This window comes from Thalassophryne amazonica, chromosome 21, assembly GCF_902500255.1.
Source record: "Thalassophryne amazonica chromosome 21, fThaAma1.1, whole genome shotgun sequence".
Classification (NCBI taxonomy): domain Eukaryota; kingdom Metazoa; phylum Chordata; class Actinopteri; order Batrachoidiformes; family Batrachoididae; genus Thalassophryne; species Thalassophryne amazonica.
This window is the reverse complement of record NC_047123.1, coordinates 27,867,944-27,878,726: the sequence shown is the minus strand read 5'-3', so window position 1 is coordinate 27,878,726 and position 10,783 is coordinate 27,867,944. Positions and strand designations below refer to the sequence as shown.

Below are 10,783 nucleotides of genomic sequence, written 5' to 3'. Positions count from 1 at the left end.
CAAAGGAATGATGAATGATTTCACAAGTTTTCAGTATCTGCACCACCTGAGACATGGCACATGTCAAATCTGTGATAACGCCAAACTTTCTTTGGAGGAATCTGGGTTTCCAGACTTGGGCTTCTTATGGACTTCCTGGGATTTTGCAAAATCTATTTCTTTCCTCCTTGAACTTCTTGTGCCATGTCCAATTCTGCATTGCACTTGGTGAATTTTTAGCGAATTCTCTCACAAATAGATGCTGCCCAGTCTTGTTCGACTGTGTTCGAACACACGCTTAAACAAAATGGCCTTTTTTCCAGCAAATGGCATTTCTAAACCTGAAAAGAAAAATACATAAAACGTTAAACATACAATTTTGAGTTGTTTCTACACATGCTGTTAAAATTTGGGATAATTTGAATGAAAATTGGTTGAGTTTTTAGATTACAAAATATCAGTTTGAAACACATTTGAATGAAGCATATTTTGAATTTGCTACTTCAAATTGTGCAGTTTGGAGAGTAATGGAAACCCTCCTAGTGACTGTTTATTCATGGAAATGTACTAAATCAGAAATAAACTTTTTATTATTATTATTAATGTTGTTCTAAAACCCAAATATCATGGTCACAAGTCCACACAACCCTGGACAAAAAAAGCATTTTTGCATGAATGTAGCTGATGCAGACACTTCTTCTTTCTCTCTCTTTTGCAGTATATGTTTGGTTTTGATGTTGCATAGTTTTACATTTTAAAAGTTGAGGTCTGATTCCTGCAAACTTTAAATAAAATTGGTTTAATCATGCAGAGAAAATAACGGATAAAGAAAATCGTAGGTGAGAAAACAAAGTAACCCCCTTACTGAAGGTGTAAGTATGTAAAATTGAATTTCGGCTTGGGGTCAGTACTAAGCGAGCACTCGCGCTGATTAGCCGTTCATTATTCTGATAGTCCGGAGGATGCGACCTGAGGAACAGAAGTAATCAGCTGTGCACAGCGTGCATCCGTCATTCAGCTGGAAGAGTCTGAAGCGTTGTCAGGCATTAGAGAGGATGTCTGCTGGGAAGCCCTTGTCTGTTAATGGGGCGCAGGCAGACTGACTGTCTCAAACCCGATCAGTATCTTGCAAAGGTCAAGTCCTCTGACGTGATAATGGTTGAGAGAACTAATGATTGCTCAAGATGAGTGTTGTTTTCTTAGCACGCAGCTGGGAACTGGTCAACTTGGGGATTTGGCCTCATATGGCAAATTTAAACTTGAAAGGAAACAAAATGCTACAACTGTGCTTACTATTTCATGAATGATTTGGGGCTATTTATAGTGAATGAAGGTGTTGACACATAAGCCAGCAGACTCCGGTGGGGTTAGGAGGAGAGAATCTGCATCCACCAAAGAAAATCAGCCACTGTTTGAATTGCTAATGGAAACAATCCTTCCACGGTGCTGAGCGATTACGCTTGGCCCTGAGGAGAAATGTCGTTTCATCCAGAAGACTCCTGCATTTGCTGGTTTGATAAGTTGGAGTTTGCATGATTCTGGAAATGTTTGTCCTTCCCCTCATGAACATTATTCAATCAGCTGCATAAATCAGGCCAAGGACCTGGGAGACGTAAAGATGCATAATTTGTGTGTCTTGGTGGCTTCCCTTACTTGCCTGCTACTTGGAAGTTCACTCAGTTTTGGAGACCTGCCTACTCTAGACAGATTTACTGTTCAGATTTCTTAATGATTGATATAAATGAAGTTCAGGACTTGTCCATTCCTTGACTTGTCTACAGTAAACTGGCTGTACAGGTGATTATTAACGATGACCTTTATATTTTAGTTTGTCCAATTAGTTATGGACCCTGAAAAAGAAGGAACTGAATTTTAAAGGCTGTAGTTTCTAAATGGTGAATGTGGTGGTTTTGTTCGAAGGTCTCCACTGTAATCACATCTTGATTGCTTCATTCCACCTCCACTCTGCCAGCAAAATTACAAAAATGGCCAAACTGTCCAAAATTAGTACGTGGACCCAACTGTATGTGTTGGGCATCGACTATGTGCCTGTTTAACTCCTGCATGTGAAACATACGTACATTAGCTACAGAGTCATTTCATACGTAAATATAACGAGGTTGTTTTCGTGGTCATTTACTTTTCAAGTCACCTTCATTTTTAATGCCCCCTAGTGATAAATTAACTGGTGGGACTTTTGTAAACACCCTGTAAACAACTTCCTCTGTAATTGAGTGGTGGTTTATGTTCAGCATTAGGAGGGAAAAAGTTATGTTGTCTGCAACCATCAATATGTGCAATATGTGTATTTGCATTGCATTTCACCATACTCACCAAGTCCCGCCCACTTTTAGATATTCTAAGCAGGTTTGGTTCCTGTTTCACATGGATCTGCATCTGGTTAATTGTCAAATGAGGTTCCTCCTGCACACCAACTGTCAGTGTCCACAGAACAAATATTAGCAAAGGTTTTTCTCTGGGGATGGGGAGTAAAACTGGAGCACAGCAGAATTCTTGAATGAAGCTCCATCTCTGTTTGTTTGGTTTTTAAAGCTACAGTATGTAGGATTTAGTGTCATACATGGCGACCTCCATGGGGGGGGGCTCCCATGTAGATAAGAAGGGCTCTTTCTAATTTTAATAAAACACAACAGTTCATTGTTGCAGGTAATTAATTACCTCCACCAGGAAAGCTGGGTGGAGGTTATGTTTTCGCCCTGTTTTTGTTTTGTTTGTTTTTGGAACAGCCTATAACCCACAATTTTTCTCATATTGTTAATGGTATTTTTTTTTTTTTTTTTTTTTACAGAGGATTCATATCCTGATAGGCAAGAACTGATTCAATTTTCAAGGTCAAAGTCAGAAAAAATCTTGGAAAATTGGAAAATCCCTATCCTTTAACATTGAACACATTTTCAAAAATTCATAACTGTCAAAACAGATTGAATTTCTTTTGTATTTGACAGCGTTATGTAGGTTGGTATCCTTTATTGACTGACAAAGTTTGATCCGGAACTGATCCAGATTAAAGATTTTGTGGCCATTTAACATTGAAAACCCCATTTAATATATATTTTACATTATATCTTAATCAAACATGCCCCAATCACACTCATATTTGAAAGTGAGGTGCAGACTGACACTCACTATCACCTGACAAAGTTTGATCCAGATCTGATCCAGTTTGTGGATTTTCTGGACATTTGAATTTAATATTGAAAAGCCCATTTGATGTACATTTTGCATTATATCTCAATCAAAAGTGCCTCAATCACACTCATTTGTGACAATGAGGTGCAAACTGGAACTCTCAATGAACAGACCAAGTTTGATCCTCATCTGATCTGTATTGTGGATTTAGCAAATATTTAATTTTAACATTGAAAAACCCTTTTGATCTATATTTTAGCTTATGAAAAAACACTTTTAACAGGACTTTGACCTTGAAAGTTTTTTCCAAGGTATAAAAATGTGGAGTTGTAAACTCCACACAAGGGCAGTGCTCTAGTAGCTTTAAGAATCTAATTGTTGCTGTCCATAAAATGATCTTAATGTGCATCCCATTGAGTTCCCTCGACGTTTCTAAGAGGAGATGCTACATGCAGAGAAGACGAGACTGTGTCACTGCTGTATGTGCAAATATTAGTTCCATGCTTCCTCCTTAATGAGTCACAGGGCCTTTTGAGGACAGTTCCTGTTGGTGGAGTTGAGGATTATGTTTGGAATATTAAGTACAGCCAAAGGCACTTGACCTCTGAAACAACACGGAGAATCATTTCACGACATTTTGGCTGTTTTCATTTTTGAATTTTAATATAAAGTTAACACTGATATCTGTGCACCTCCCAGGCATCACTGATTACTGAGTTCCCCTGAACTAGAGCAGCGTTCGTTACGGCGTGTACCACTGCCAGGAGCTGGCACTGAGCTGAATCATTAAAAGAATATCGGTTGAGGATGCTCATCTTTTAAGTCGACATCATTTCTGCTACGCTACATTGGATTGAAGTGGTAGTTTGTAGTCTAATTTATTTTACCCAGAAATCCTCACCCTGAACTCAGATCTCACCAGGCACAGTGTGATTCTCTTAAAATTGTTTTTATTTTGTTTCTTAACAGTAGACTTGTTAGTTTTTGACCTACTGGAGTAAAATCATGTATCACCTGTATTCACAGTAGCATTGCACGCTCTGCACATACTCTGCTAAAGCCCCCCAAAAACATTGTGCATTGTAAAAGTCTTGATGAACAAGTGCTATCATCTTTTAAATCACAATTGTAAAAGTGCATATAATAATGATAAACTGATTGCAGTCTGGTAAATGTTGATGCACCACATCAGTTGAAAAAGCAACTTTGATTTTCTGTATGTATTATACTGTAGACCTTCTTGCCCCCTGCTGAACACTGCCACCTGCTGCATGGATGGATGATGCAAATTGGGAGCAGGTGCGGTTGGTTGTCGGTGACACAGACGACGTTTCCACACACATCACTTGCATTCTGACGCTCTACACAACTCTCCAGAAAAGATTTTGTGTGAATGTAACTGCAGCAGACGCTTCTTCTTTTCTTCTCTGCCTGTTTTGCATGATTTTTATTTATTTATTTCCAAACCTTGAGTTTAGCCACCGTGGCTTCTTTAGAGCTCAGCTGAACCAAAAATTTAATGGATTTTTTTTTTTTTTTTTTTTTTTTTTTTTTTGCAGAATCTGCATGCCTTACAGGAAGTCATAATTTTTTGCAACATCCCTAGAAATGTATCCAAGGTGACATCCAACTTTGGAAGTGTGTTTTAGGAAAATCAGTTCATTATTTTATGATAAATAAAAAAGAAGTGGGTTTAAAAACATTGCTTTCTGAGCAGAGCCAATAAATGCTGTCTTGTCAGTATTGATTTTACCCCATTTGTTTAAATAGTTGTATCAGACATCACTGTGCAGGCACTGGAAATGAAGAATGTGTGGGTTTTTGCACGTGTGTGTAAATGTTAAATTATGGAGATGCAGCTTTTCTGCGGCGCTCTTCAATTCTACAGGTGTCGGATCATTTCAGGTAGTTCATGCACCTGTTTTGTTGCATCCAAGGTGTTCAGTCATCTCATTTGGATGTAGCAGCTTCCCCTGCTGTTGTTGCTGCAGGATCACCGTTGATGCACGCTGAGGCTGCAGAGGGAAAACAGCGGCGGTTTGATCCCTTGACTGCTGCACCTCCTTGTTGTTGTTGTTTGTGGTTTCTCTCCTCCTCACCAGGGAGGTTATATTTTTACCATTGCTCATTAGGAGGTTCGCTCAAAATAATGAAGTGGTTTGTTTTTGTTTTTCCTGCAGGAAGGAATTCTAAATCCTGGTGAGGCTGTGAATTCATGAGCCCATAGGTTGTTGTTTATTTTGTTGTTTTTGCCAATAATAGACGCATATGTTGATTGCTTACCAATGGAATTTGATTCGTATGCGAGTCGAAATTCAGATTCAGTGCATATAAGCAATTCTGTGTCAAGTTTTTAAAATATAGTGAGATTTTGCTTTGATTGCAATTCTGTTACCATCCAATTCCCCATTTGACTATTTCTTTTTATTTATTTTTTGTCATGCATTGCAAATAAGAGGATACTTCAGAGGAGGACACTGGAGTGTGTAATCTTGGGAAGATAGACTTGTTATACGGGTGATTCTTTAACTACGGGCACTATTGGCCTTGTAAATGTAATTTCCACCACACCATTGCCTTACAATATAAAGCGCCTTGGGGCAACTGTTTGTTGTGATTTGGCACTATATACATGTGCTCTGATGTCACTGTTTATCTCCATAGAAACTACCCAAACAATCTTTCATACAAACTGTTTAAAGGGACATTAGTGTTGTGGTGGAAATTACAGCAATAGTGTGGGACAACTACATTTAAAAAAAAAAAAAAAAAAAAATCACAACAGTTGTATGACATTGAATACCCCAATTATGTTTTGATTATTTTACTGATATTTTATTCAGAGATATTTTAAAACATTAGAAAAAATGTTTCTTTACCATTCATTTTTATCATTGAAGATCAAAAGTCTGGGTGTGGGACAAGCACAAAACGGCAATATTTGCATATAATGATGCTGAAAAAAAGGTGAAAAAGTCATCATAGACTACTAGAACAAATTTCTTAACACACTTTCATTGTAAAGATAACTATAAAAGTGTGAAATTTCTCCTTTTTTCTGTTTTTCATACAATATGATCAAAGGACATAAGTGCCCGTAGTCTAAGAATCACCCATACGCTGTGCAAATAAAAATTTGTGTGTGTGGTGGAGTTGGGGGGGGAGTGGTACGTAGAACTTATCATTTCTGTCCACACGTTTGAAAGAGTAACTTCTCCTACACAGTTGGGTGGATTACATTGAAGACCATAGAAAGATGGGCATGAAGGACAGTAATTCTGGTCCAATGTCTATAGTGCCTTCAGAGTTGTCTGAGTGTCTTGGTGGCGTCTCCTTCCAGCATTAGAACTGCCTGCCTGACACAGACATGGCATGCAGTATCATACTGGCAGCATTTTTTTATTTTTAGGATTAATGTCAATGAACTCCAAGACTCTGTGACTTAGAAATGTTCATGTATCCATCCCTTGACTGGTTGTAAAAGTGATTATTTAATCCTTGTAATTAGAATAAATTGCCCTGTCCCAGTTTTTTGTAGTTTGGAATATGTTGCAGACCTTAAATACAGGAATGGATGTATATTAACAAAGTTTTTCCACAGCCTGTTCAGTGGATTTTTATTTTATTTTTTAGCACTGTTGTCGTGTGTTACCTGTGCTGCTCCACAGCCTGTTCAGTGGATTTTTATTTTATTTTAGCGCTGTTGTCATGCGTTGCCTGTGCTGCTCCACAGCCTGTCCAGTGGATTTTTATTTTATTTTTTGGCACTGTTGTCGTGTGTTACCTGCGCTGCTCCACAGCCTGTTCAGTGGATTTTTGTTTTGTTTTTTGGCACTGTTGTCGTGCGTTACCTGTGCTGCTCCACAGCCTGTCCAGTGGATTTTATTTTATTTTTTGGCACTGTTGTCGTGTGTTACCTGTGCTGCTCCACAGCCTGTCTAGTGGATTTTTTTTATTTTTTACCACTGTTGTCGTGTGTTACCTGTGCTGCTCCGCAGCCTGTCCAGTGGATTTTTTTTTTTTTTTTTTTTTTTTTTTTTTTAGCACTGTTGTCGTGCGTTACCTGTGCTGCTCCACAGCCTGTCCAGTGGATTTTTATTTTATTTTTTAGCACTGTTGTCGTGCGTTACCTGTGCTGCTCCACAGCCTGTCCAGTGGATTTTTATTTTATTTTTTACCACTGTTGTCGTGCGTTACCTGTGCTGCTCCACAGCCTGTCCAGTGGATTTTGATTTTGATTTTTTTTTTTTTTTGGCGCTGTTGTCGTGCGTTACCTGTGCTGCTCCACAGCCTGTCCAGTGGATTTTTATTTAGCGCTGTTGTCGTGCGTTACCTGTGCTGCTCCACAGCCTGTCTAGTGGATTTTTATTTTGTTTTAGCACTGTTGTTGTGCGTTGCCTGTGCTGCTCCACAGCCTGTCCAGTGGATTTTTATTTTTATTTTATTTTATTTTTTAGCACTGTTGTTGTGCGTTACCTGTGCTGCTCCACAGCCTGTCTAGTGGATTTTTATTTTGTTTTAGCACTGTTGTCGTGCGTTACCTGTGCTGCTCCACAGCCTGTCCAGTGGATTTTGATTTAGCACTGTTGTCGTGCGTTACCTGTGCTGCTCCACAGCCTGTCCAGTGGATTTTTATTTTGTTTTAGCACTGTTGTCGTGCGTTGCCTGTGCTGCTCCACAGCCTGTCCAGTGGATTTTTATTTTTATTTTTTAGCACTGTTGTCGTGCGTTACCTGTGCTGCTCCACAGCCTGTCTAGTGGATTTTTATTTTGTTTAGCACTGTTGTCGTGCGTTACCTGTGCTGCTCCACAGCCTGTCCAGTGGATTTTGATTTAGCACTGTTGTCGTGCGTTACCTGTGCTGCTCCACAGCCTGTCCAGTGGATTTTTATTTTGTTTTAGCACTGTTGTCGTGCGTTGCCTGTGCTGCTCCACAGCCTGTCCAGTGGATTTTTATTTTTTAGCACTGTTGTCGTGCGTTACCTGTGCTGCTCCACAGCCTGTCTAGTGGATTTTTATTTTGTTTTAGCACTGTTGTCGTGCGTTGCCTGTGCTGCTCCACAGCCTGTCCAGTGGATTTTTATTTTTATTTTATTTTTTAGCACTGTTGTTGTGCGTTACCTGTGCTGCTCCACAGCCTGTCTAGTGGATTTTTATTTTATTTTAGCACTGTTGTCGTGCGTTACCTGTGCTGCTCCACAGCCTGTCTAGTGTCGGATTCCCTGTTTGGGAATCCGCTAGCTTAGCGTAGCTACTAGCTCTTAGCCGTTTTAGCATGGCGGCTTCTCCTGTCTCTCCCGTACTTTTCTGCTCTGGGTGTGAAATGTTTAGTTATTCCTCGGCCTCTTTTAGCAGTAACGGTACTTGTAATAAGTGCAGCTTATTCGTAGCTTTGGAGGCCAGGCTGGGCGAATTGGAGGCTCGGCTCCGCACCATGGAAAATTCTACAGCTAGCCAGGCCCCTGTAGTCGGTGCGGACCAAGGTAGCTTAGCCGCCGTTAGTTCCCCCCTGGCAGACCCCGTGCAGTCGGGAAGGCAGGCTGACTGGGTGACTGTGAGGAGGAAGCGTAGCCCTAAACAGAAGCCCCGTGTACACCGTCAACCCGTTCACATCTCTAACCGTTTTTCCCCACTCGACGATACACTCGCCGAGGATCAAACTCTGGTTATTGGCGACTCTGTTTTGAGAAATGTGAAGTTAGCGACACCAGCAACCATTGTCAATTGTCTTCCGGGGGCCAGAGCAGGCGACATCGAAGGACATTTGAAATTGCTGGCTAAGGCTAAGCGTAAATTTGGTAAGATTGTAATTCACGTCGGCAGTAATGACACTCGGTTACGCCAATCGGAGGTCACTAAAATTAACATTGAATCGGTGTGTAACTTTGCAAAAACAATGTCGGACTCTGTTGTTTTCTCTGGGCCCCTCCCCAATCAGACCGGGAGTGACATGTTTAGCCGCATGTTCTCCTTGAATTGCTGGCTGTCTGAGTGGTGTCCAAAAAATGAGGTGGGCTTCATTGATAATTGGCAAAGCTTCTGGGGAAAACCTGGTCTTGTTAGGAGAGACGGCATCCATCCCACTTTAGAGGGAGCAGCTCTCATTTCTAGAAATCTGGCCAATTTTTTGGGATCCTCCAAACTGTGACTGTCTAGCGTTGGGACCAGGAGGCAGAGCTGTGGTCTTATACACCTCTCTGCAGCTTCTCTCCCCCTGCCATCCCCCTATTACCCCATCCCCGTAGAGACGGTGCCTGCTCCCAGACCACCAATAACTAGCAAAAATCTATTTAAGCATAAAAATTCAAAAAGAAAAAATAATATAGCACCTTCAATTGCACCACAGACTAAAACAGTTAAATGTGGTCTATTAAACATTAGGTCTCTTTCTTCTAAGTCTCTGTTGGTAAATGATATAATAATTGATCAACGTATTGATTTATTCTGCCTAACAGAAACTTGGTTACAGCAGGATGAATATGTTAGTTTAAATGAGTCAACACCCCCGAGTCACACTAACTGTCAGAATGCTCGTAGCACGGGCCGGGGCGGAGGATTAGCAGCAATCTTCCATTCCAGCTTATTAATTAATCAAAAACCTAGACAGAGCTTTAATTCATTTGAAAGCTTGTCTCTTAGTCTTGTCCATCCAAATTGGAAGTCCCAAAAACCAGTTTTATTTGTTATTATCTATCGTCCACCTGGTCGTTACTGTGAGTTTCTCTGTGAATTTTCAGACCTTTTGTCTGACTTAGTGCTTAGCTCAGATAAGATAATTATAGTGGGCGATTTTAACATCCACACAGATGCTGAGAATGACGGCCTCAACACTGCATTTAATCTTTTATTAGACTCTATCGGCTTTGCTCAAAAAGTAAATGAGTCCACCCACCACTTTAATCATATTTTAGATCTTGTTCTGACTTATGGTATGGAAATAGAAGACTTAACAGTATTCCCTGAAAACTCCCTTTTGTCTGATCATTTTTTAATAACATTTACATTTACCCTGATGGAGTACCCTGCAGTGGGGAATAAGTTTCATTACACTAGAAGTCTTTCATAAAGCGCTGTAACTAGGTTTAAGGATATGATTCCTTCTTTATGTTCTCTAATGTCATATACCAACACAGAGCAGAGTAGCTACCTAAACTCTGTAAGGGAGTTAGAGTATCTTGTCAATAGTTTTACATCCTCATTGAAGACAACTTTGGATGCTGTAGCTCCTCTGAAAAAGAGAGCTTTAAATCAGAAGTGTCTGACTCCGTGGTATAACTCACAAACTCGTAGCTTAAAGCAGATAACCCGTAAGTTGGAGAGGAAATGGCGTCTCACTAATTTAGAAGATCTTCACTTAGCCTGGAAAAAGAGTTTGTTGCTCTATAAGAAAGCCCTTCGTGAAGCTAGGACATCTTTCTACTCATCACTATTTGAAGAAAATAAGAACAACCCCAGGTTTCTTTTCAGCACTGTAGCCAGGCTGACAAAGAGTCAGAGCTCTATTGAGCTGAGTATTCCATTAACTTTAACTAGTAATGACTTCATGACTTTCTTTGCTAACAAAATTTTGACTATTAGAGAAAAAATTACTCATAACCATCCCAAAGATGTATCGTTATCTTTGGCTGCTTTCAGTGATGCCGGTATTTGGTTA

The 10,783-nt window shown here is 40.1% G+C and overlaps 1 protein-coding gene across 1 annotated transcript in view; it reads left to right on the top strand.

Annotated features, from left to right (window-relative positions):
- The window catches only part of si:dkey-71h2.2 (low density lipoprotein receptor adapter protein 1), a 54,457-nt gene that overhangs the window by 12,060 nt on the left and 31,614 nt on the right, over positions 1–10,783 (top strand). The gene's annotated exons all lie outside the window — the stretch shown is intronic.